General features: G+C 49.3%; 1 protein-coding gene across 2 annotated transcripts in view; it reads right to left on the reverse strand.

Annotated features, from left to right (window-relative positions):
- LOC144145391 (protocadherin Fat 3-like) overlaps positions 1-26,562 on the reverse strand; it is a 340,760-nt gene that overhangs the window by 98,410 nt on the left and 215,788 nt on the right. The window lies entirely within an intron of this gene.

Consider the following 26,562-nt stretch of genomic DNA (forward strand, 5'->3'; position numbering starts at 1 on the left):
TCGGGGTCGCTGAGTGTCTGGGGGGGGGTATCTCGCTTGGATTGGGTAGGGCATTCAGCAGGATGGGCGGAAAGATGGTAAGCATGGTAAGCAGAGCGGTGCCAAATAAGGTGTGTCAGATTTGCTATTGTAGCTGTGTTGCAATGCGGGCAGTAGGGCGGAGGATCGCCCGTCTGGTGGTACCATTTGCGTGTGATATAGGGAGTCAATGCAGCGTTCGAAATGCCGCAAAAAGGCTCCAGCCACGCAAAAAAAAAGTGGCGCGTTCGAAGTGGCGCAGACAAGGTGGCGCAGACAAGGCTGCGACAAAAAAGCGAACATGAATTCTCAATCCAGCCCAGCAACACTTCGACGCACAGGCTCCGATTCTCGCGCGTGCGAGAATTTAAGGAGAAAACCACAACGGTCAAAGTTATCCGCACGGCACCATAGAGAGTTTTAACTGCCGTCAAAGAAAATATACACAAAACAACCACTGCATCCGTAGACAGGACGGGTTGGATGCTCGCAGATGCAGATGAAGCACTCCGGGGGACTGAACCAACTTTTCCTCGAGTACCACACGGCAGTACTCTCGAGAACGTCGGTGGAACGGTTCTTCAACATTGCCAATGAAGTGCTGACGAAAAACAGTTTCGTCTCTCCGAATCCAACATCGTGATGAGGCACTTGCTGAGTTCAAACAAGGGACTCCACTAAGTTGCGAATATGTATTCTGAAGATTGTGTCCCCACTAATACTGTAATATTGAATCAGCATTCATTAAACGCCTATGTATTGTTCTTTTCGTGCGGTTTTTTGTGCATGAAATTTAATTATGTTCGTGCATGGGAGTAACTTTCTATTTGCACATCTAAAGCGCAGTATACTCCTTGCGCATTTGAAGACCGAAGTGGGAAGTGCCTTGTGCGTTACACTTGTAATAAACGAGCACCACAGTTGCAGTTAGACATGTCTGGAGTATGTCCGGTAATCCCTGAAAAAATTCGCATGGGAGCGTTTCTTTGGATACTTTTCGTCTCCAGATATTCTGCTTCCGGCAGTGTCCATACTCGTATAACATGTATAGGTGGATGTGTGTGTTTAAATTGCTCACTTTATAATTCTTAGCATTATCCGACAGTATATTTTAATTAAAAACCAAATGTAACGTTAATGTAACGACACGTTCCAATGTTCGAAGTGTAACTGGAACGCGTTCCTTTAGCATGAAAGGAACTTGTAACGAGAACTTGTTTCAAAATTGGGAAGGAACGAAGAACGAGCTTTCGTTGCTGTTTTAGAGGAACGTGTACAACACTGGGTATGACGTCGCATCGCCCGAGACCCTCACCCCACCCCCGTTGCCAATTGACAGCAATGGTTGAGCTCGAAAACCTTTTTGTCCCCTTTGAAAGAAGTTATTGCAGATCCTTTTTTTTTTTTTTAAGTTAATATCACGGAAGCATTGACTGGCGGCGCTCAACGTAGCATGGCAAAGAGGTGCGGCGTTCTGTGTGAGGATCCGCTAAGGGCACTTCGCGGGGCTTCGCGTTTCAGTAGGTTCGGCTGTTCGCTCACACCGCCTTCTAATTCAAAGTTGTACATAGTGGGCGGGCACGTAATATCGTCCACATCGCCAAACCGCTCCATCGTGCCTCAATGATTGTCCCGTCACATTCGCCCTTATGATATTACAAAACAGCATTCGTTGGCAGGTAAGAAGGCCTTTTAGGCAAATGCGATCAACGCATGGAAAAGTATTTTGTTGCGTTCATTTCCCGCTGAAACCATAAGCTTCTTAAATTAATTTTAATTGATGAGAAACGAGACTTCAATGACTTAAAATCTTCCGAGCTCAGATACTATCTATATTTGGGCAGAGTGCTTTACTGTAAGCACCTCTCTATGCAATAAAGCGTGCTTGCCGTTTAATCTTGTATTTTTGGAGAGAGAGAGAGAGAGAGAGAGAGAGAGAGAGAGAGAGAGAGAGAGAGAGAGAGAGAGAGAGAGAGAGAGAGAGAGAGAGAGAGAGAGAGAGAGAGAGAGAGAGAGAGAGAGAGAGAGAGAGAGAGAGAGAGAGAGAGAGAGAGGAACGTTACAGACATCAGGATCCCCTGCACAGTGTGCACGTCCCCCAAATTTTCTAGCACGTGTTAGCACGTGCCCCAAATTTGCTAGCCCGTGCACATCTATCCTTATCATGACTTAAGGTAAAATTTGCTCTCATTCTCTTGGTTTTCGATGCACTTTACGCATTACTACACTTCAAGTTTAGTCGCAAAAAAGAAAAGCTTCAGGTTTCTGAGCTCACATTTTGGTTACATGGTGGCGGGCCAAACGCGCTAACCGGCCTGCATGATTGACCCTACCAAACCCACTAACCTCAGAGGGTGCCTCAATAATTGACCCCACTTAGACTTCTTCCCCTAAATGTAAACACAGGGTCACTTTAGTGTTTTCATAACACACAAATCCGGTCGCTACAGCAAACAATAGCGGTCGCCACGTTCACAAAAGCGAGGCTCTGCGACACAACACCGCACAGTCACGTTTTGTGGCGTATCTTTTACAAACACCGCACACGAATAAAAGAAAAAGCTGTGTACCTTTGCGTGTGAACGGTTTTCACATTTATAAGCTACACGCATGTATACGAAAAGGGTAGAGCGCCAGCCCAATTTGTATATAGTTACTGGATACGCTAAAAATTCTTGCGCAAAATGAAAAAACAACATAATAAATGCACTTTTCCGAACGCCGGTTGATACTTTACTACAGCGAAATCCAACGGTCTGTCACTGTGATTAAAGTTAAAAAAGAAACGGAAGCGCATTAAGCTTCCTTGCCATATGTCATTGACTGTAAGAATGCGGTGCGGACTCTGAAGTAGCGAAACACCAGCATGACGTTAAACATTGTTCACTGCACGGCCTACATCGCCTTTCTGGGCCACGCCGGGATGGACCTCGTCGCTCCTAGGTTGTGGCCTTTTAGTCACAGTGATCGGGCATTCGAGTGCGTTCTGGCGAAGCAGACCGATGGCATTTTTCAAGAGGGTTGCCGTGGGTTAAGAGCTCGACATTTCGTCCAGTTTCATCTTTTGAACCACCAGCACATCCCGTAAAAGTAGTTTTCCTTCAAAACACTGCGTCCACGCCAGCGTCTATTCCGAGTTTAGCTATTTAGGCGCGCTTTTAATACACTTTGAGACTTTCAGTTGTTGGCGCAGTTGAAATAAAAGTAAATAAACAAACCGCGGCCAAGCTTCAGCCCGACACGCGCCACGATACGCCCTACAACATACAGCACAGGCTGGAAGAGAACAAAGTTTGTTCGGGTCGCATACAAATCAGCGGCGACGGCGCCATGTTTGCTTGTTTCTTCGTTTTCTCCCGTTGAGGAAGGAGCAGCTCGGCTACAAAGGGCGATAAAGAACGTTAATCAGGCAAGCAGGCGCCAGTCAGAGCAGGGTGCGCGCGGAGGCATATACGAAAGACAACAGTGCTTCAGCCGAGAGCGTGGCGCATCACGAGAACGAAGCGCGACTGAGAAGCACGGCCCGGCGAAGAAGACCGCTCACGCGGAGCGAGTACGCCGACACGTGCGACGGTGTCCGAGAAAACGGAGGGGAAGAATACAACCACGGTGAAACGAGAGACGAGCGCCGGAACAGAGCGTGATGTTTACTAATTTTGAGGGCCCTCGCTGCCTTAATTAAATTTTTCTTACAGATGGCCGCTAAGTGCGAATAAAAACGAAAAGGGGGGGAACGAGCAACGGCTACGCATTTCTCCAACGCGGCTCCCATGGCCACTCTGTGTAGCGTTCACCAGACACGAAGAGCCTCGCGAACAAAAGGAACACACTTTCAGATACATACTCGGGGCAGACTGCGATCGCAAAAGGGCATGCTCATAGGGGGTGCGGGATAAAGTGCGGGTGTGAGGCATACGCAGAGAGGGAGAAGAAAGAGAAATGAAGAATAAATGACAACACCAGCGCCACAAAATTGCAGCGGGGAGGAAGGCGACCCTTGCAGCTTTGGAAGTAAGCTCAGACAGGGACAACCGGGGTCCCGGGCACGGCCGATTCCCCTCTCCAGAGGCGCGAGCAAATATGAGACGCCTGTCGCCAGCTCCGCCAAAATTGAAATAATGCCCTTCGCCTTTTCTTATCCTTCTCTACTGGCCGGTCTCGCGCGGAGTTGTCTGTAAATGCGGGCAAGGAGGACGGAATAAACGAGGAAAGCTGACGAAAAAAAGTACGACGGCTGGAAGTACAACAAGCGTCGCACGTCACCTGGGCGGACCGCGTGGTATCGTTCATGTAGAAAAGCAAGAGAGCGAGGAGGATGAAGCGCAAAACAGGGGCCCCGTGCCGACAGAGCTTGTCCCTTCCATCAGTGAAAACGGAGGAGACGACGTTTACGGGCTGGGAAAGACGCGTTTTGTTCATTTTCTCTGTTTTCCGCGCCGAGCGAGGCAAAATCATCCGGAAAAGATGAGGAGAAAACGAAGACGAGAGAAATTTGAAGAAGGAAACGTGTGCATGTAAAGCCTCCTTGAAGTGCAACTGTTATAGGAGACTAATTAATTTCCCCACGCACCGAACTTTTTTTGTGCGGACGTAGCCTTCAACTCGCTTCGCCCTGATGAACGTACTCTGGTCACTGAACTGCCGCAGTAACTAAAATAATGGTTCGAGGTATAACTTTCTTTTTATTTTGCTCCTGGTTTTGTGGAGAGAACGGGAGTATATGTTTTCGTACTCGGTGTTCTCTGTGTTATCCTTCTTGAGTAATAAATTTTTCAGCACGGGAGATAGACAAAAAATAGTGGAGGAGCTCAGGTATCCCGAAAATCAAGATGTATTTCGGCACTGCTCGAAAAGAGCGCATGGCTCTTATAACTGTAACAGGGCACTAAAACTGCATCGCAGCAGAAAGCAAATTACCTTCTTTTGAAGCGAGCCCAACTTACGAGCTGAAGTAGAATGAACCGCTAAAGAAAAGGCCTGTGAAACGTTTCGTTGTAACTGAAAGATCACACATTCCGCAACTATTTCGCCTTTTGTTTTCGGGTTTTGTGTGTTCAAAAATGAATGAATAAACCTGGCATTTCTGTGTCCCAATACCCCCATTATATTTTTCGTGACGCAAATGATCACGCCGCGAGGTGCAACGTCATCTATCATGAAGCCGACGAACCCCCAAGCGAACTCCCCGGCAGCGTCGTACGAGACAACAGGGCCTGTGTGGTGGGGCCACCTAGAAAACGCGTAGAGAATACGTCAATTGGCCAGCGGACAGACTAACGGTCAGCTTGATGCCGTAGTAAACTGTGCTAGTAATCTGATTTTTGTCATTTAGTGTCCTTAGATGTCACTAAGAAGAAACTGTAACCCTCGCGTTCACCCCCCAATTCATTTGACCGCACATGTATACTCCAACAAAACACTTGACGGAGATGAAACTTAAACGTCGCTTGCCGCCTGTGGTAGTAAGGCAGCGTGTTTGGTAATGTTAATAGCTAATATTAGTGTTTCAATACACGCGTGTTCCGCAAACGTTTTCACGTTCAGTCATGGGCAAATGAAATGAGAACAGGAAAATATGAACAGAATACAAAGAATGTGGATGGTGGATAAAAAATAATGGCTCGCTAGTGGTATATTTGGAAAGACACATTTTAATTCTTCGTTAATGTAATAAATCCACACCGCAATTAAACTTGCACGGAAAGACATAGCGCCATTTGAGTATTCGCGGGTTCATATTTTTATGTTCGCGTTTCAATTGTCCATGACTGTACATCTATTTTACAGTTACATGCGCTTCTCTTGTTTTGTTTCTTCTGCAAACGCCTAACCGCGCTCTACAAATCCTTTTTCCCTGTTCCAAATTTCTCACGTCACCAATCTTAGCGGGGAAAATATTTATTGGGCCGAGTTACTGGTTTTCACGCGTTTGGCATTTTCCGTGTTGTTAAACAACTGCTGCGGCCGCGAGTGGTTAATGTGTATTCACAGCCCTGTAACCTACCGATTCAGGGCCGCCTGTTTTCGCACCTTAGCGCCCCTTTCATATAAGAGGAGATCTAATGAGGGCCAGACTCACGAGGGTGGTGGAGAGCCATCGCGTCAACTAAAGCCCCAGCGCCTACTCCGTCCAGAACTAACCTCTCCCAGAACAGAAGAGCTTGCGGGGTACACTGTCATCGTTAGATCGGAAACCCTGTCGCTCCTCTTTTAGTGTGGCAAATTAAAAAAAAAAAAAAAGCAAAGCTAACGCCAGGAAAGATAATAGGCGAGGCGTGGCAGCGCTCCAGGAAAACTATATATGGGCCATTAGGTGGCCTTGCAGTCAAGATATCCAGTGGCCCTTTGTCTGTTCGAGCGGTGCCAGGAGAATGTGCAGGGCCCCGTACTGCCTGCACGGCTCAGGCGGACCTCAGTCGGGTGTCCTCGGCCTCACCCGCTGTCCGCACCCTGCATCTTCTCCGCAGTGGTGGAGGAAAGGTTCGTGTGTACACATCCTCGGGGCGCACGCTCGAGAAAGTAAGCCCAGCAGGGAGTTCTGGCAGCTCGTCATTTCTGGCGCGCCGATCGCGCAGGCTGAGCGGGCAAGTCAGAGGCCGCTGCCAGAGGCGTCGCCCGCAGGCCGGTCCCGGCCTTTTTCTGGCTCGACGTTCGGGGAAGCAGAAGTGATTTGGCCCAGTAATCAGATGGAGCGGACATGCCTTCTGCGAACCGAACCGTCCTATGTAGGCTTATTTGCTCTTGGCGCCTTTCGGATTGGAGGTTTTTTCCACGTTTAATGAACGTTCGGGTGATTTGTTTCTTGTTTTGTGTTGTTTTTCAAGCTCATCGGTGGCTCGTGCGCGACCGTGGGCAGCCGTACTATATTTTTTTGCTGAACAAGCTGTTCCAGCGCATGGGCAACAGTTTGCTCACCGAAACCGTTGCAATCGGTGCACCGACGGGCCAATTTCAGCCAAAAGTTTTTCGATGTGAAGATGAAGCAGATGCCACTCTACGTTAAGTTAAATTATTTTGGGATTGATGAGTTCTGTGCTTTCGCGAAACAACAGATAGGTTCATTTCGCATGCGGATGCAGATCTGCGTGGCGTAACTGTAAGGCAAATAAGCAGAAGCCGTCGGGTTACTTCGGGAGGAACAGCATATATGGCACGATTTTTGTTTAAATTACCTGTCTCCGATCTATTATTTAGCAGTAATAATGTAACTGTAGGAAGGTTTCGCGGCAGGGTATTAGTAAATCTGCTTTGTTGCCTGCGTGGTTTGAACCAAGCCTGATGCATAAGTAGTAACCATTGTTAGGAGTGGCAAAAGCCGAGCAGCGCGAGGGCTAAGTGAGAGCGGCTCCGCGTTATTATTCGCGTTGTGCGAATCAGCGAACAAACAGTACAACGCATTAAAGCGCATCTGGCTTTGGGACATTCAAAAAGGGCGCGAAACCGACCCTTAAGTGCCAAAATCTTTCCCGCCCACCTCTGTGATGTCGAGTGCGCTGCAACAACGGCTACACCGCGAAAGCTGCTATGCGATATATAGGACATAAAAGTGACTGCACCTCACAGCGCAAAGGTGATTTTCCCGCAGAGTTGCTTCAAATGCGTCGCCATTGGAAAATTCCTTCGGGACACTGCTTGTAGCACTGCTCGTTTAGAATTGGTTGCTTGAAACGCGGTGACATTCACGCCAGCCCGCCTGAAAGATGTAACTAAATTGGTGAATTTAGTTAGCGAGCTGTCAAAGAACTTCGGCGAGGGCTGCAAGCAACAAAGCAAGGGCTGACCAGTAAACTTGATTGATTGATTGTGGGGTTTAGCGCGCCGACGCAACGCAGGCGATGAGGCGCGCCGTAGTGGAGGGCTCCGGATTAATTTTGACGTGCGAAATCTCGTGCGCACGGGCGTTTTTGCTTTTCGCCTCCACCAGAAAAGCGGCCGCGGAGGCCGGGAATCGAACCGGCGTCCTCGTGCTCAGCAGCACCACGGCAGGTGCAGGATTTTATCAAAGCAAAGCTTTGCATGCCTCACTGATGGCGACCGCGTCCCGTCATCAAAGCGCACTGCAGGAAAGCCAACTTTGCCCACTGGGTTTCACAAAATGATGATGATTATAAGCGAAGGCACACCAAGCTCTTCAAGAAAACAAAAAACGGTTCCCATGATCGTAATCCACGATGGGTCCTTCGCGTTATGAAGCTGGCGTCTATCCGATTGCGCCAGTCCAATAGGGTTGGAGCAACTTCGCGTTTTACCCAGGCCATCGTTCTCCTAAGAAAGGGGCTTCGATTTTTCTGTCTTCTTATTCATGCATACAAGGCCTTCTCTGGAACTAATCTGGAGGGAAGGGTTTCACACAAGAAAGATGTTCCCAAGCCACACACAGAAAACTTTCTAACCGCTCTCTTCAATCTCCCCGTCCCAGTCGGTTCCGCTGCTGCGAAAATGAAATTGCCACGGGAGCAACGCCGACGTAAAAGCACCGCACAGGTCTGCCATGACTAGATAAATAATAAAGGGGGTAGCAACATATCTGAAGAGCACAGAAAGGCTGAGTAATCAGCGGAACGCTTCGGAAAACGTGCTCCTAACAGGACATATTCCCGAGAAAATGGGAGAACATTCAAACTTATTGGCTCGCGCATATACACCAATTTACCTGAGTGGAAATATTCAAGAGAGAAAATATACGGTGAGCTGACCATGCGAAAGATTTTTCAAGTGAGGCAGAGAGGGGGGGGGGGGATCCATCCTAGAACTGTTGTTGCGCTTTTAAGTGCTTATAAGGCGCAAGAGATGACGTTATGCCTAGCGCGCAAAGTCCAGTATAAATTGTGAAGTTTTGGCCTCCTAAATTAGTTCCATCACCGCGGGAACACGGCCTCCCAATCTGTAAATAACATTATGAAATCAACGATCTTCTGGCACTTTCGGTACAACGGAAATGTGGAAGGAACGAATTCAACGACACATTTCTTCCAGCGTGTCAGTTTAGAGCCCTTATGCGTTAAAAAGAAAGAAAGGTTTGGGGGCGAAGGCAGAGGAAAGAGAGCATAAAGAGGCCACAACCGGAAAATAAGTTATCCATCTCGAGGGGAGCTAAAAGGTTAACCTTTTCATTCCTGCTCTATGAACGGGCCAAGTTCTCTGTTTACCATTCGGCTATTACTGGAGAGCCCGACACGCCAATATCGGCGGGAAGTGTAGGACGAGTGCGGTGCCAGCGACACCTCCACCACCGCGACTGCGCTCCCTGTTCGTGGCTGTCAGCTCTGCTCTCGACACGCGACTTCGGGAGACAGCGGGAAGGCCCCAGATTGAACGACGATAGGCTCGTGTCACGCGTTATCTCGGGGAGAGTGGAATGACCGAAGAGAGAGGCCGAAAAGGGATCTCGGTCCCGTGGAATGACGGCCAAAGTTGAGCGAAAGAAGCTGTCCGGCGCATTATCGCGGCCGTACCGACTGCGTAGGAAGACGGCGCGCCCCGAGGAAACTGCGCCGCGGCCAGGGGCGGTCGTGTTGACTCTACCGCCGTGTTCTTCGGAAACAACGTCGTCTGTCTCTGTCGATCACGGCATTGGGGCACGGGGCGCGCGTTTTACTTTTTTCTCTTTATACTGCGAGAATAGTGCGGCTGCTCTGGGAACTTTCTCTCCCGCCCTTACTTACCCGTTTTTCCCTTCTGCCGCCATTTCCAGCTCCGGTTCCTTTGCAAATAGACCATTGTGTTCTTCTTCTTCGTACATCTACTTTCTGCGCGCATCAAGTACAGCGAAAGCGAGCGCGCGCGAGAGAGAGAGAGAGAAACTTTCTTCCTACGTTGTTCCTTTTGCATGTCTGTCTTTTTTGGACATCTCTTCGATAACTGGAGCGCACTGGGCTGAGACGGCCTTGTTCCTTCCTTTCAATGCCGGCGTCACCGAGGCCCAGATATTTACCGTGGCCATCTAGCAGCCCTCGTCTCCGTTCGGGCTCGCTCTTTCTCTCTCCGCTGTAATTCATTGAGGCCGATTTCCGATCGCGCGGCTGCGATGAGACGGCCCGTCCTAACGGTGGCTGCTGCGCTCCGCGAGGTGGCCGCCGCCGCCGACTCATTATGGTATATCGTTCTCCGGCAGTGCTGCTCGGACCGCTTTTTTATATACACTATCCCTCCCTCATGTGTGTTTACTTGCTCTTTTTTTGGCCGCCCACGAGGCGTTGGAGTTTTCTGGTAGTTACAGGGTCGCCACGTAGACGAACAATGAGGGCCGCCGTCCGAATCGACTTGTTCCGGCCGACTTCCGCCGTCTTTCGTTCAACGTTCGGACTGGGGAGATAATCTGGTGGGCGGACGTAAAGGCACGGATGCATGCCTGCACTTCCAGTGGTCAGTGTTCTCGGTCAGCAGCCGAGTGACAGCGGTTGTGGGTACACGATCTTCTCATGTCAAGGAAAATGATGACCGTCGTCACAGCACTGTTTTATTTGTCCCTAAACAAAGCGGCCTTCGATTCTGCGAAGGAAAGATGGATGTTGGATAAGTCACCAACTTGGATGAAATTAGCGCCGGTAGCCGAATTAGGATAGCACAGTAACAAGGGATGGAAGGAAACACGAAAGGCAGAGGGGTTAACCAGGGAACTGTCGTATTGACTACCTTCCACATGGTGATGAGGATACGGGAACGGAAAGGGAAAGAAAGGACCATGATTCATATTAAAATAGGGCAAAAGAGGAAGAAAATTCGGAAAACACAATGCGTGACACATGGTAAGTACAAAGACAGTACAAAGTAAGCACGAAAGAAAGAAAAATGGCGCAGCTTGCACTATAGTGGTGTAAGGTTGGGAAAACAGCGGAGCGGGGGGTCGTCGACCGCTGTTTTCCCAACCTTACATCACTTCCGGCTTTGCTAAGGTTTGCTAGTCTTTGCTAGGATTTTCTAAGTTTTGTTAGGTTTTGTTCTTGCTATGCTAGGCTAAGTGTTGAGGGGTGAGGCCAAGTTTAGCTGGATACGAGGCCGTTCCGGTCGGTCCCCTACACTGACAGCGGGTCCCCGGGAGGAAGAAAGCCAGGTCGACCCCCAGCTCCGCCATTTCTTCAGCCTTGGACCACTAACGTAAGCTGCGCCATTTTTGTGTGTTTTAGTAGCCCAAGAAAGACTGTCACCTTTAAAATGGCATAGTAAGAGGTTCGCATTTGCATATGCCCTTTGTGCTCACACTGGAGCAGGCACGAAATCCGGCTTCACTGTTATAATCAGCTATCTGCGGTGGTGCACCCTTTACAGGTGGTGCTGTTTTTATTTTTCTTGGTATTTTTTTTTCTACTATCGCCACCGGACCAAGCTCAAGTTTTAACAGCTTCGATGTTAAAAAAGAAAATGCACAAAACGAACGCAAAAACTTTAGGCCTGCAGCAGTATATTCCTGTTAGCACGAGAATCACGACCCAGCCATAAATATTCAACGGCCGCCAGCAAAGTTGTCCACTGACAGGAAAAAGGGGTTATCCAGGAGGTTATTTTTCGGCCAGAACTTCCTTCGGGTCCATGCAGCAGGCGTGTTCTCCGTCGTTGTGGGCTCTGCAGAGAACCAACTCTCACTAACCAAGTCTGTGACTCGATGGAAAGCAAACAAAGGCTACGACAACCAGTGCCACTACCTGCTGCGTTCCAGAAATATAAAAAAAATGTGGCTTTAGTGATTCATCACCAGTGGCATCTAACCAGAAGCAGTCACTCTTCGCTTGCCGATCGCTCATCCCTCCCGCGTACCAGTCACCCAGGAAGCTCGTTCGCTCCGTAGCTAACGTCGTGTACTAGTATCAACCAGGAGCCAACGATAGAGCCCGGAGCGGAGATTAATGCTGACGCACGGCAACCATTAGTCTTACAACTTCCAGCCTCGTATCTTCGTTCGGATCGTGTGGTGGTGCTGCGACTGCGCCCACACGTGTACGCTGACGAAGAGGCTGGCTCCGCTGGCGAGCTTTTCAAGACCGCATCGCTAATGTTCACCTGGAGGGCATAGCCAGCAGCGGCAGCATGGTGGCGGAATAAGCATACCATGCAGCGCCGCGCAGGCGAACATTAAGGCCGCGGCGAAGAGCCGCACATGCAAAGCAGGCCATGCGTCACGAGCCGTGGTTCTCGCGCGCCCAATCAAGCCAGCCGTTCTTTCCTCTTCTTCCGGAAGCGGCAAAGGCACACAAAAGAGGACGCGTGCGGTCGGAGCCGTAACTCCGGGCTGCTTCTTGTCACTGCCGTAATGATGTCCCACTTTTGCTGGTCCGCTTTGTACGACTGGCCAGACGTGCCAGCGAGCTTGTGTCATTACCGGCTCGCGGAATAAAAGAGAGACGCATCGCGGGCTGCCCCGACCGGGCGCCGCCGGCCCCCGGAAGAGAGCTGATGAGGAGGACGGCCGGGCAAGGAAGGAAGCAGCTTTGTCCGGCGCCGGCGATTCTTGGCATGATTAGTGAATCGCCAAGGCCGCGGCCGCCGGGAAAGCGAGGAAAAGCAAAAGACTTGCGCGCAGCATTTCACGGCAGGACGCACCCGATTGACGTGATTTCGAGGCTAATTGCTCCTCTGACCACTAGTTTACAGCCGTCTTAAGTTCGGCGCATGTCTGCATTGCTTTTTGCACTTCTCAGCGGGCGTGTGAGGGGCTCTGCTTGGCATGAGAAATTCGAGAAACGTCAAAGGTCAATAGGGATAATTTTTTACGTGCGATTTTGCGCTGTCCGTGAAGGCTGTACAGCGAACCAAGAAAGAGGGACGAAACTAATGCTTAGTGGCGAATACGTTAACGCCGAGCGTCAACTCTCGAAGAGTCTTGCAACAGCGAGTGACCTGTGCTCTGTTTATGCATTTGACTGACTTCAGCAGTTAAAAATGCGATCTTCGTTTGTCCGTTACTCTAGTTAATGTCATAAAGGCGTAACCTTGAGTAGAAAGAAAGTTGTGACCAAGGAACATTTTGTGTCTAGGCAGTGATTCATTTTGCTTCTGACCAACGGTGGTCTCTAAAGTTGTCTCGTTAGAATATACGCGAAACGCGCGTGTCCTTGTGGGAGGTGCGAACAATTACTTTGCAGCTAAAAACGACGGAAACTCTCTTGCCCAGTTTCATCACCCTGGGTCCGACTATGAAGCTGCATCTACTACTCACACCGTAAACAAGTGCCACTTTCCATGACACCAGACAACCTATAGCGCCCAATCCATGATAAAGTTCCACGGTGTTTCCTGTACACTCTGAACAACAACAACAAAAAAAAAACTCTTATGAACCGCTTAGCCGAGCCGCACTCAATTCACCAATTATCGGAATATACTCTGAGGAGAACCACGAGGCCGTCTTACTTGGCGTAATGCGGATATGCCTTCGCGATCCTGGACCCCGCATGGTAAGTCCATGCCCATTCAGGGGAATAGGCTATCACACACCTCGGCAGCGCATAAGGGCGCATATTCAGTCAGGGATACTGGCTTGCGACGAAGACGACGCCTGACAGGAAACGTTTGAGTCAATGATTCCTCGGAAGCAGCAGTTCACGACCAAAGAGTGGTGATAGTGACGTCGTAAAGCTCTAGTCGGACGACAGAATGGATCGCAAAAGCGTTGGAGGCAAGACCCAATCGGAATTTGAACAGGAAGCAGAAACTCGCCGCCGATCAACACAAGCACGACGTTCTCAGGATCATCAGCGCAGCAACCACGGCATTTCTGAAGCGGTTCCGGGACCATCCATTGGGATATCCGCGTTGTTTACGAGACCGATTCCAGTTCCGGGTCGATTTCGGACCGTTGCCATGTGAGTGTGGGCCTGCGTTGCATACATCGTTTCCAGAAAGAGATCTGAGCACATTTCACGTATGTGATACGCGCATACACACCACGCTTTGAGTTCGTGCAAACATACGTCGCCAGATATGTGGTGGTGGAGAGTACTGGATCGAGGGGCAGGTAGTAAACGTGCCGCTGACATGATGTCGTTTCCGCAACGTCCTAACATCATCGCAATACCGTAGCATCGACACGTTGCAATATCACTATGCCAACGCATGCAGCATCAGCCCAGCTGCGCTGTGTTTTCGCGTAAATCGGTTCGAATAACCGTCTGCCAATCTTCTAGAGTACATTTTTGGTCCGGGCTGGACTTAAAAACAACGTAGGTAACCAACTAAAACTGGAAATCGCAGAGGGCACTTAAGATACCCTCAAACAATGTAAGGGGTTTGCCCATTCGGCATGCTTTATTTCAAAAGATTCCATCCTCGTCTCCAAAATGAAGAAGAAGCCTGGCGAAGCCTACATAGCCCGGATGTCTCTGCCAGCCCGCCCCCGCGTACGCAGTGGAATTGTGAACCTTTCGGAAATTTTAACACAGTATCCTGGTGGAAAAGCATTCAATTGAATCTATGAACTTTTTCGTGCTGGCTGTGTGCCCCAAAATGAAGCGGTGTGGCATCTTGCGTCTGCTTGCCTATCTCAAAACACCCCGGCCAGGCCGTAAAAAGAACTCACCTAACCAAACAAAACTGAGCGTCGCATGCGGGAATTGTTATTTATTCAGCCTTATTTCCCTAGTTAAGTTGCGAAATGCAGGCAGTTTGGAAAATCCTAACCCGATGGCCTGTTTCAGCTCAACAAGATGAACCTGCGTGCAGTGCAAACTCAACAACGTTCCTTTTTAGGCAACGGCTCTTTCAAGTCTTCCAAGAAAGAGCTCTGCTGCCCTTGTACATTGGTGGTGCCACTCATGTTGCACAACCACTTAGTTTGCCTAGCAACCTCTGCATAACACATCGGGAAAAGTAGATCGGGAAGTGGCGGGACCGAGAGGCCGGCCAGAGAAACCCCTGGCTCCCGCACTAACCCCGCGAGCGCGTTGTGGGGATCGGTGGGGCGGAGAGAAGTACAAAGGACCGCTGAGAATGAGAGAACGCGCGTGTTTCTCGGATAGAACGCGATAAGCAAGAAAGCTTCGGAGGGGACGGCCCGGGCGCAAAGGGAGGCAAAACACGGCTCCGGGGGCCAAGATTGCCGGCAAACGTCAAGATTACATGAGGACGCCGACGACGCGCCCTGGTGGAGGAAAGGAGGCGTGCACCAGACTGAGAGAGGTATAGAACAGAGACGATGAGCGGATGCGGGCGGAAATAAAAGTGCCGCGAACACCGGCGGGAGCGCGGGCCTGCTGGTGCAAGAGCACCAAAAATGCTGGGCTGCTCCGAGCACTGGTACACCGGCTCCGGAATGAAGGAGCCAGGCGAGCAGCAGCAGCAGCAGCGTGGAGCGCCTGCACCCTGAGCCTCTCCCAACACATATCGCATTTTGCTTTTCCCGCGGGGCTCTTGTCTCTCTCATCGCCGCCAGTGGGTTGCTCTACCCGGACAAACTTCTTCTATTCTTCGCGTGGCCAAAGACTCGTGCAGGCGCAGTGGTCGAGGCGGAAAACGAAGGACAACAAGGGCCGCTGGTCGTCTGCGAGGCTGCTGCGGGTGACGCGGCCACCGTCAGACGCCGCTGACATCTCTTCGCCAGGCGCGCTCTGGCAGCGGGAAGAATTAAGGAGTGCGGACAGCGGCGCCGCTTGCGCTGCTGCATACCAACTGCGATGGCGGAGACGAGACGTGTGCCGCGCGCCTTTCCCGGTGCAAGCAGACACGAACACAAGGTCTTCGAGCCCAGTTTCGTTCCCTTCCTCCTCCCGTCTTTATATCGATCGAGGGCTCTTCTCGCGTATAAAGAACAAACCCAAAAACACACTGGCCACTCATAGCCCCTTCTAACCACGATGAGCAAAGGAGCTCTGGCAGTCCTTCCTGTCATTGCGATCGGTCTCATCACACGGTGCTGGAAGCATTCCCACACAGGCGGCGGGAAGGAGAACGGCGTTGCAGCCAGCCCACGAGCGTTCTGTTCGCAGTATGCTCCGAGTGTAACTTAAAAAGCCTTTCTTGTTTTGCATGCAATCATTAGCGGCCGAAAATTGCATCACACTCGTAGATTTTTTTTAAATATTATTTCATCGAACAGGCAGTGTGCGACAGTGGTGACTCTCCAAGAGGTACCTCCGTGCACGGAGGCGAGCGGACAGCGCAGCTTGCTGTGACTGAAAGATGTAAAAGGGTGGGTTACATACAGCATTAACTGCATATCGAGCGTTGGGGACGATTAGGACGCAAGTGTGTTCTGCCGATGGGCGGGTACTGCCGAGGCTGCATAGCAAACGTGTTGAGGACCAGACAAGAAATGCTTCTAGGATTGAAACTTACAGCGGCAGAATTCCGAAAAGTTGGCAGCATATTTTAGGGCCCTTGGTGTACGGGAAATAGCCAAAGTTCAAAACCACACCCATGGCCCATCTGTGGTACGATTTTCGGGATGAGCAGGAGCCACAGGGCGTGGTGATAAGGAAATTTCTGAATTTCTCCCCGCAAAGCTGCCTCGCGCACTATTTACTAAGCGCTGTGGTGCAAGTAGGCTGTTAAAGTCTCATCTATTATTATTATTATTATTATTATTATTATTATTATTATTATTATTATATGTAGTGTATACGCTATCTACGTTTTGTAGTGATTTGTACGGTATACTTTGTAATATACATTCTAAAAGTTATTTTTTTCTACTCTTTTATTTTATACGCTGTCAAAGTGTTCTTTCCTTTCAATTTTTGTTTTCCTTTTTTTTACCTGTATCCATCTGTGTACCAGCACCAAGGCCTCACGGCTGTTCCTGGGCACAATAAATATACATGATTGATTGATTATTATTATTATTATTATTATTATTATTATTATTATTATTATTATTATTATTATTATTATTATTATTATTATTATTATTATTATTAACCCTTGGAGCCCTAAGTAAGGCCAAAAATGTCTTTTTTGTGCAAGCGTGGGGTTCGCGCTTCCGACTCGCACGAGCGGTGGGCTCTTTGTGCCTAAAGGGATTCGCCCTGCTCCAGTTCATTGCTGCGGAACGTCCGCAGTGTACTCTGATTTTGAAATTTCTTAAACGCATCGTATGAAGTATTACAGCGAAGCTGTTAGCCTCTCGTAGGTCGGGATTTTTCGTATCCGTCTGTCTACAGACAGCCACCTCCTCTACACTCACCGAGGCTCGCGTTATGCAACGGCACGCGCTGTGGATGGCGCAGGAAATGCAGAGAACAAGGAGGAGCTTCCAAAAAGCCACGCGGAGGCGGCGAGCCAGGCGAGAGAGCGATGAATTTTGGGAAGAGAAGAACGCAGTTAAAAGGCGCAAGTACCACGCTTCTAAACTGGAAAACTTTACAGGAGCTGATGCTAAATTACAGCGCCAATTCTTAGACCATGGAATTGGATTTAGCTGCAGTGTGTGTGAATGTGTGTAGTACGAGTGGGATGTATCGCAAAGTAGGAGCGTAAAAGACGGGCAAAGAGAGCAGTTGCAAATGAGGTGTTCAAGCGGTCCTTCCCGGGCGAGGGCGCTGCAAAATTCATGGTATCTAGCGTGTGCAAAGATGTTCTGTTACGAGGGAACATAAAGTTGTCGCCGAAACCACAAGTGTGTACCATGGTGACCACATAGCAACTGTCACTGCCATTATCGCGAAATAAAGCAATGTTGTGGCGTACGTTTTTGCTCCGTTTGGCCAACCCTGAGTACTGCATCTAAGAGCTTCTCTGTCCGTCCACTTTCGAAGGGCGCAATAGCTTCCCAGTTCTTTGCATAGTTACTGAAACCAGCTTCCATGTCCGAGTCGACTCATCGCTCACAACTTGAGCCGTGCGTATCTTGCGCATATTTTGAACTCCTCCACCTTTCGCCCACCGGCGCAATGTGGTTATAACGGCACACGAAAAGAGAAGGGACGACAGCGAAAAGCTGTCAGGACAACGAGCGCAGTTTCTTTGCTTTCTTCCCTTCAGTCAGGACAGAGCGCTTCGTTTTCCACCCTTCTCTCTCCGTGCGTAGTTCTAGCACGCAGCATAAACCCCAACTAACCCTACAATGCGCGTTAGCAAGCAACAAGTTTTTCGGATTGTTCTGCATGTGCACGCCAGTAAGCATAAGATTGATTGATTGATTGATTGATTGATTGATTGATTGATTGATTGATTGATTGATTGATTGATTGATTGATTGATTGATTGATTGATTGGTTGATTGATTGATTGGTTGATTGATTGATTGATTGATTGATTGATTGATATAGTGACAACTAAACTTGGAATTCTTTTATCTCTACTTTTGCGCAGAATAATACAGATATCAGAGACATGGGGAAACAGCCTTAAGCTAGACCAGGCCACTTTGAGTTGGAATCGGCGCATCTGTCGTTCAAGCACCCCCTGTTTCTGCAACTCCACCTTCGCTGTGCCTTTTGCATTTTCTCCTGTTGTTATCTCCCTGTGGTACGTTTTCCACCTATTTTAGTACCGCCTCCTGAATTGTATTGGCTCCTCTACCTGACTGGATCCACAAAAATACCTCCGAGCGCGTTCGAGGCGCTTCTAGAGAAGCCTGTTGTCCGAGGCGTATGTATTATGCGCCTGGTTCATTGTTAAACGCCTTAGATTTTCAAAAATTGTTTTCTTGGACGCCATGATCAGAATAAATATCAGCTAGCGGCCGGGTGGTGCTACGCGCCAGAACACCGCTCGACCAAGGCCGGTGATATGAAATCTCTGTTTTATCGGCGCTAAACGCGGGCGCGTTTCGTAATGCTTGACGCTTTGCAGGCGGCACCCGCCTCCGCCGCCGCACGCGTAGTAAATAAACAGTGGTGGATCTCTGCGTGTACGCACGAGGTCCCCCGTTCGAGGCACGCCTCGATCTCGCCCCCGCGCTTTGCTCGCCAACGGCACTGACAGCCCCGCTCCCTGTTTCCCAACGGGGAGCCACCCCGCAGGGCAGGTGGTTGCGCAGCGGCTCTCCGACCGTCGCCGGGACGAGGAAGGTAAGAAGTCCCGCGCTCCTGCGGCAGTTTGCAGCCGTGGGTGCGAAGAGCCATCAAATCCATAACATTTTCGAGCCGGCTATAACTTCGTAAGCGCTAAAAGACAGCGAAAAAGGCGCAAAGAAAGAGCAAACAGAAGGGGCTAAGGAGGCTATATAGCTGCCAACTTGGGCGAGCTATTGGGCCCATTTCCCCGGGATTGACCACCCGTGGGCAGTATTTCCTCTCCGGCCGCAGCGTCTCCCGACGCTCGCGGGACGCAGCGCCCCGGAGAGGAGGAGCGACGCTAGGTAGGCGCGCCACAAACAAAAAACAGGCGCGTTAGTCGTAAAAGAGTAATTTACGGGTATATCTTCCGTTATACGAGCACGCCGGCCACCGTGCCGGGGGGAGGCGGCAAAGCGCAAACAAAATGGACGTGCCCGGCTTTCTTGCTCCCCACGAAGGATTTACGCGAGCCCAACGGGCGCCGCCCACGGCGATGACGAGAGGAGCCGAGCAGCGAATGCCCCTCTGCCGCCAGTACACTTGGCCGTACAACTCTTTTCTCTCTTTCGCTGGCGCCGTAACTGAGGCCACCGGGGACGAGTAACAATCGCAGTCCAGACCGGTCGAAAAGTTGACGCTGAGCACGTGTTATCATCTCGGCCTGCTCCACTTACTACTTTTGTTTCGCCCCTCGCAGTGAGTCGCGAGAGGCAACGTTCACTTATAACCCTCATTTTCGGGGAATAAATCAAAAGAGCGTGGACGGCAAGAACAACGACCCTGAGAGGCCCTAAGCGGCGTCAGTATGTACGATGAGCCGCTGGCGCATTCACCGCGCATGCGACGATGATGAATGCACTGTGCGGAGACAAATCTTTCACCCTTCTCCTCGTTCATTCTATTTCTCAGGCCTGTGCGGGTTTTGCTAAGGGGTTTTTTTTCTTCTTCCCCTCAGGGCGTGCAGCAACTAGGGAGGGCCGCGTCAATGCGTACCTAACGAAGGATACTCTCGTGGAAGACGGATGCCGCCACGGGCCATCTCTCCGCCGCAGGATTTCGCAACAACCATCGTCTTTTGGATTGCGAGCTTTCGAAGCCCCGAGATTCGCTGTTGCGGCTTGCTCTTCTTTTCGCAATGGCACCAGCGTGACGAAAACAGACTAAGGCCTTTGCGACTGCTGCCGTCTTGGGGAGAGCTGGCGTCTCGGATCTAATAGGCCGTGGCGCCGCTTTTTGTTTGCTCACACGTTGATCTTCCATGTGGCGACAAAAAAGTAGAGCTGGAACTCTGTTTTCTTGAATGCGAAATACGACTGGAATTCTGCACGATGCGGTACATGTTCTCGATTAAATTTAGAACCCAGACTACAAGGTGTTTTTTTTTTTTTTGCAATGAAAGCTCGATAAAAAACTCCCACCTCCCCTCGCGGGAACCTCTGTGTAGATGCGACGCATAGGCGGAGCGGCGAAGGGAACGCGTTTTATAGCGCACATAACGTTGAGGGGACTGCGTAAGCTGGTCCCAGTCGATGACGACGTTGGCGTACTTGTAAAGCGGCGTGGACTCTATGTGTTTGAGCCAAGCGTGGATGTTGCTTCGCCGGAGAACGGCACGCCGGTTATATGCGCAGCGCGCCCGAAGGAGAGGAAACCTCGGAAGAGAGAGTACTGCACATGCGCCGGCCCCAGCGCGTCTGCCGCGGCTATGACGCAACGTGCCGCGGCTATGACGCAACACAATCCAACACAATCCACTTTAATCCAATCCAAATCCAATCCAACCGAATCCAAGCCAAGCCAATCCAATTCAATCCAATCCAATCAAATCCAATCAAATCAAATCCAATCCAATCCAATCCAATGCCCCTCGCGAGAGAGTGTTCGCTATCGGAGAGGAGAGGGGGTGAGCGGCGGAGAGCGGCGGAGAGCGCAGCTCGCGCGGCGAGGAGAATGGCAGAGGGGTGGACAACGCCGACAACAACGACGACGACGCCGGAGGGACAAGGCGAGTGAATCAGATGCTCTGCATCTAAAACCACGAGTATTCTAAGTTCAGCCCGATGAACTACCTCCTGAGACCTTCAGTGTGTCACATCGCCTTACAGCAGGCACGGCCACCACCACCAACCCTCTCTGAAACCATTCCTCCTAACCTTCTACCTACCTTATAGGGCCAGTTATATTTTCCGAGTCCGCCGCATTGTGCCATTGTTCTTCATCATGCCCTGGCGGCCTTCATAAAGCAGGACCACCTGGGTGCATTCTTAGGAACCACAACCACACCCCCCCCCCCCCCACACACACACACACACCCTGCCTCCAGACTGAAGATTTCGGCCCGGAGTCCAATTGTACACCAATTTCTTGAATAAACGTTTTATCAATCAAACAATCGACTGCACCTTCGAGGGATTCAACGCGCACTTCAGACGCGATTTCACGCTGACGTTCTAGTTCTTACTCGAGGTACAAATTGACGTAATTGCTGTGGCAGGCCTTGTCACAAACCCCTCTCTCCCCCTCTCCCCCCTCCCCCTGTATCTATCTATCTATCTATCTATCTATCTATCTATCTATCTATCTATCTATCTATCTATCTATCTATCTATCTATCTATCTATCTATCTCCATCTCTCTCTCTCTCTCTCTCTCTCTCTCTCTGTCTGTCTGTCTCTCTCTCCATTCCTCCCTCTCTCTCGCTAGCGCTCACTCTCGCTCTCTATATATCTCTCCTCTCTCGCTCGCTCGCTCCAACTGCTAGCAATTCTGTGCGGCCTTGCCGGGGGGACTTGCCTTCTATGCTTACATGCCCGGACGCCACTTATTGAGTGCACCACAATTAAAGTGGCAGCGGAAGAACCTAAAAGAAAAGAAAGCACACAGACACCTATAGTGACTGGACCTGGACGAAGCAACGGTACAACAAGTCGCATGACCCAAATATGAATAGAGGAGGAAAAAAAGCAAAATCGACGGCGGAAAAAAAGGTGGGCGTAGAAGCAAAGAAGCCCTAGGTGGCCAATGTGATTGATGAGAAAAACGGCGGATAATAAAGACGTGCCTCCAGGGGAAAAAAAGCGCTGCTACAACGGGGTTGGCGTCCTGGCCAGAGAACTACGGAGCGACGCTTCCTCGCAGATATATACTGCCGTTACACCGTGATCCATCCTCACGGACAGCGGGCTGGGATGTGGAACTGCGATGCTCAAAAAGGTCACAGCGGTTCGCAAGTAGAGAAACAGAATAGGAAAACACAGCATTTCATATATACGGGTTCGGGTCCCAGCCGAGGAGCATGTTTTTCTCCAATTTCTTTCTTTCCCTTCAAATATTAAACGTACTCCAGCACGGAAAATTAATGAATACCTTTTCCTTTGCTGTCTTTACTGCTCGCCTTTATTTCTGCATATATATATATATATATATATATATATATATATATATATATATATATATATATATATATATATATGTATATATATATATATGTATATATATATATATATATGTATATATATATATATATATATATATATATATATATATATATATATATATATATATATATATATATATATATATATATATATATATATATATATATATATATTGTTACGGTGTCAATGTCAATGCCATCTACTGTGCACAACATTCAACAAGTTATGTAGCGTTACAATATATATATATATATATAAATATATATATATATATGTGTGTGTGTCTGTGTGTGTGTTTAATTTTCGCTCTTGGGGTGCGCAGAACAGCAACAACCGATCGACTACCTTATAAACATTTGACATTATTCTCTTTCCCGTAAAAGTACATTGGAAATTTTGAAGCTAGGAAGGGGGCACCTGCCCCTTAACACGTAGCTTTAGATCATGTCGGCCACTGCCGATAGTGACGTGCTTTCACCCCCCTAATCCGCTTGCGTACGGCACAAGACTCATATAGCTGTAACTTAAGTACCAACTTAACCGATATAAACTAAAGCTTCATTTATCTTAATGTGAACAGAGGAAGATAAATTAATTCTGCGCAAGATGGGGGCCTTCCTTTTTCCAAAGCACCCGTGAGTATTGATTCTCATTGAGTGCCCTCTGAACGCTCCTTGTTGCTGGCTCCTTTGAAGCGATTGAGACCGTGCGTTTTCCCTCAAATAAGGCCTCGTTGCAGAGCATCAGGCGGAGTTAATGGAAGTTCACCATCTTTGTAGCTTCGTTTAGCCGTGCTGATTTGAATAAGACGAGTCAAAAGAAGAACAAAATGAGCGGAGGGAGGGCTTCCTGACGGATTTGCTGCCAAGAATAAAGTCCTGCCTTTTGTTTTTCTTCGCGAACAGATGGATTTTCCTCCTCTTCAAACAATTTACCCACGACAACATCAAGAAAACCCTTTTCGCGCTCACTGTGAGTTCTTTTCTCGCAGCTTGTATTTTACCCCCCGGACACCTTTTTCCCTCGCCTCTTCATTTGTCCCGCTCTTTATCTACCCATCTCGTTCTTTCCTCCTTTTTTCTCCGAGCGTTCCTTATGTTCCGGTGCTTTCTTGCGCCGTGGCCCCGGCGGCGGCCGCGAAGATTTATAATTAACCGAACTTGGCGAGTCGATTAAGCTCGTGAACGTAATCGGCCCGTCAAGTTCGCTCGATTCTCGGCATCACCGCAAGTGTCCCGTCGCTTTCGTTTCCGCTCCCCCATCGCCTTTCCTCAGCCGCCGACTGCAGCTTCGCGAAAGGCCTCACGCTTTTACGGGTCACGGCAGCGTTAATATTGGACTGCAAGCACCTGACCTCCTCCCTCGTTTGTGAGGTATACGCCACGCTTAAATTCTGGTTACGAAGGGCTCTTGGTGGCGCTGCTTAGCTACTAAAGCGCAGTGCAGGAAGAAGAGGCGCGTTGTTATTTAGTAAAGGCCTGCGCGTAAACGCTAATTGCAATGGGGTACAGTTTTAAGGGGCCCAAGAAAATATTTACTGCGTAGGCATCACTCAAGTGGTTCACTTGGAGAGATCCGCGTAGCAAAAAAAAAAAAAAAAACAGTGGATGTTTACTACTTTTTAAAGATGTGAACGCGACATCCTGCTTGAAACTTCTATAGATCTGCTCTAGAACTTTCTGCCGAACTTGACGGCCGCGCCTGTCACCACTTGACCATACACCTGGACAGAACCCTCCGAAGCTCGTTGCGTTCGCTCGCCATCGCCAGGAGCCACGTGTTCACCCCCGTCGGGTCGGTACATTTCCCTCCCGAGGACCCTCGTATTGCACGTGCCGGCGCTGCCTCGCTCCTCCTCAGAGCCCACCTGCTGTTTTCCTTTCCGGGCGTGCGAAACACGGCTCGCGGCTCGCCTTCCGATTTTCTGTGCGATTCTGTGTACCTCACAACAATTTTGTGTACCTCACGCGTTCCAAGAAAGATTGAGATCTAAGGCTTTCGCCTTAAATACATGTCCCGATTGGCTGCGAACGCGCGTATGTGTCGGCCTAGCGCCACTTTTGGCTGCAACGCGTTGTGTTAGCGCAACTGCGCAAGAATTATGCGACGGACGAATGTAGGGCAAAGGCGGGAGGTTCTCAGCCCGCAAGCGCATCGACTGGCTCACGCAATAGACTCGCGGTGTTTGTAGCATAATTAGCAAGATGACGCGATCGTCGGGAAGGGCGTGTTCAAATGTATATCTTACTGGCGCATCCATATCGGTGAAGATGCATTGTTCTACCTTGGCGCCGCCATCTGAATTTGCCGCGACACATAGCGTTTGGCCGAGACTGGTGGCCATACACAATTATACGCGCTCGACTCGCGTTGGTGTCGGTTGTCCATGCTCGCACGTCTCTTCATAAAGTCTATGAGATTGCCATGTATTTGACCTGCCTCCCATGTCGTGAACGCATGCTTACGGGTGATGACTGCTTAGCACGCTGGACAAACGCATATATATATATATATATATATATATACATATATATATATATATATATATATATATATATATATATATATATATATATATATATATATATATATATCGTGCTAACGCGTAAACGTATCACAGCCAGTTACAAAGAAAGCCACGTAATATGATAGTACAGGCACGCTTTTATGAGTAAAAAGCTCCATCGGGTACGCCGATGCGTTGGCCTTTGTGCGTCTCGGCTCACCTGTGCACAGATGATCGATGGCATTCTCCTCTGATAGGCCTCAAATTAGACGAGCTTCAATTATACGAGGGAACGCTGCTCCTGCCTTTGGCTAGAAGAATGCCGCGACCGAGTGAACGGCGCGCGAGGCACTCGTGTCGGCTATGTGGAGCCTCTGATTAACACGCGCGATGGCTGCATCCACATCTGTGTCTCACGAATGCCGAACGCGCGCGATGTTAATGAGCCATTGTTTCTTGTAAAGTTCCCCCATTCCCCTCATCCCCGGTATGGCCATCCGCTACGAGGTGAAAGCTCATGAAGAAAAGGTTAGCCAGGATGCGCTCTGTGTCCCTCCAGAGTCCTTAGTTATGCATGAAGGAGGTTCAGACACCTCGATCAACGGGGTTAAGCGCAGCTTATCGCACGTAATCATAAACTTAACTCGTACCACACAACGAGATCGACCGATCCTGTCTTAACACATTTAGATATCCTTAGGGGGCGCAAAAATCTACGGGGCACCTAAACTTTATCTTATCATGTGAGAATGAATGAGCGTCACTAGTCGATTTATGTCGCCGAGTTGCGTAGCTGAGTTCAGGGTCGTTGAATTACGTGCTGCCGAGCTTAGTGTTGGTGGGTGTATGAACACTCGAGGACACCGTTTTTCTTTGTGAGCAGGCTTTGCTGCAGCACACAATGTGGAAAAACTAGCTTTACTGAAACACAAGTTCACAGCGAGCTCCTCCAGGGTCGGCTTCACTACTCTACACAATGGATTGCTGGGAAGACATTTTTTCGGGCAATGTAAGCAGCATTGCGTAAAAATACGAAGGCCCCAGAACCTTTTTTTGAATAGCCCGCCAGATCGATTTTTTCCGGCATGTCCTGGCCACGCTGTTTGGTCACGCTGATCTGGGGATGCCGCGTTTTTCGCCAACTTAGACATCTAACGCGTGATACTCACGCATCATCATGAGTGGCCAGCATTGTCAAATGTCGGAACGCTCCATGAAACCATCTTTATGCGTTAACTTGTTTGTGTTGTCTCTATTTAGGGAATTAATAATATACGCAGGGTGAAAATGAAATATCACGCACGGTTTTAGCCCTGCGGTTTTTACTTGAAGTGAACGACGCTGCACAGGTTCTCTATTAGGTTGTTCCTGCCACAGGACAAACGTACAGAGCATAAAAACGGTACCTTTCACTACAAGGCCAAGCTACCACGTTGCCAAGAGCTCTTCGAAAGTATAAGTATCACCGGCTTCGAGCAAAAAGAGGGAGAGAGAGAAAAAACAAAGCACTGGTGAAACAAATTTGTTGAAACTCACCGACCGTGTCACACGAGAGATAATTGAAGCTGAACTGACAAAAAGGACGGGCCGCGCATGTGTGAGCTCTTCCTTTATTGCAGTTTTTAAAAAAGCTTATTTTTAATGCCTGTGCTACTGAATCCTGACTAGCAGA

Source organism: Haemaphysalis longicornis, unplaced genomic scaffold, assembly GCF_048455015.1.
Source record: "Haemaphysalis longicornis isolate Haplotype H1 unplaced genomic scaffold, Haemaphysalis longicornis Haplotype H1 scaffold_1, whole genome shotgun sequence".
In the NCBI taxonomy this organism is placed as follows: Eukaryota; Metazoa; Arthropoda; class Arachnida; order Ixodida; family Ixodidae; genus Haemaphysalis; species Haemaphysalis longicornis.